We start from the raw sequence: 1,425 nt of genomic DNA on the forward strand, positions 1-1,425 counted from the left end.
TGCTCATTTCTGGCGTTCAACGCCAGAAACAAGCATGAATCCGGCGTTGAACGCCCAAGGGGAGCTCAGTTCTGGCATTCAGACGCCAGTAACAAATAAGGAGTTGGCGTCTAACGCCACTCCAGCTTCCACCCCTGGCATTCAAATGCCAGTGAGGGATCAGTCACATACAAGTGCTGATAACAACCCTCCTAAAAAGGCTTCCCAACCCACTTCTGTAGGTAATAAACCTGCATCTACTAAGGTTGAGGAATATAAAGCCAAAATGCCTTATCCTCAAAAACTCCGCCAAGCAGAACAGGATAAGCAATTTGCTCGCTTTGTAGACTATCTCAGGACTCTTGAAATAAAGATTCCGTTTGCAGAAGCACTTGAGCAAATACCTTCTTATGCAAAGTTCATGAAAGAGATCTTAAGTCATAAGAAGGATTGGAGGGAGACTGAAAAAGTTTACCTCACTGAAGAATGCAGTGCAGTCATTCTGAAAAGCTTACCTGAGAAGCTTAAAGATCCGTTTGACTGAAGAAATCAAACCAACCTGGATATGTCTTCAACTTGCTGATGGCTCCATTAAATACCCATCAGGCGTGATTGAAGACATGATTGTCAAGGTTGGGCCATTTGCCTTTCCTACTGACTTTGTGGTGCTGGAAATGGAGGAGCACAAGAGTGCAACTCTCATTCTAGGAAGACCTTTCCTAGCAACTGGCCGAACCCTCATTGATGTCTAAAAAGGGGAAGTAACCTTGAGAGTCAATTAGGAGGAGTTTAAGTTGAATGTTGTCAAAGCCATGCAACATCCAGACACCCCAAATGACTGCATGAGTGTTGATATTATTGACTCTCTGGTAAGAGAGGTCAATATGGCTGAGAGTCTCGAATCAGAGCTAGAGGACATCTTTAAAGATGTTCAGCCTGATTTGGAGGAATCAGAGAAAATAATAGAACCTCTGAAGATCCCTCAAGAAGAGGAGAAACCTCCAAAACCCGAACTCAAACCATTACCACCATCCCTGAAATATGCATTTCTGGAAGAAGGTGATACCTTCCCTGTAATCATAAGCTCTACCTTAGAGCCACAGGAAGAGGAAGCACTAATTCAATCACCGTTTTCGAAAGAGTTGGTCGTCAAAATTTAATTAAAACTTAATTCTTAATTTAACCAAATTAACAAGATTTAACAACAACTCTAATAAAATGTTAAACTCACAAAATAATATGAAAAAAATATAATAATCATACTAACAAACCAATCTGATGATAGTAGTGGTAGCTCGTGGTAACAAAGGCGGCAGTAATGGCGACGTGAACAGCAACTGTGACAGAAGATGCGATTGAGATAGCAGCAGATTCGACAAGCACGCACAACGACGATGACAGCGGGTGCTCCAAGCGCGGTGACGATGTCGACGGGAAGCTCTAGCG

Source organism: Arachis duranensis, chromosome 6 (assembly GCF_000817695.3).
Source record: "Arachis duranensis cultivar V14167 chromosome 6, aradu.V14167.gnm2.J7QH, whole genome shotgun sequence".
Lineage (NCBI taxonomy): Eukaryota > Viridiplantae > Streptophyta > Magnoliopsida > Fabales > Fabaceae > Arachis > Arachis duranensis.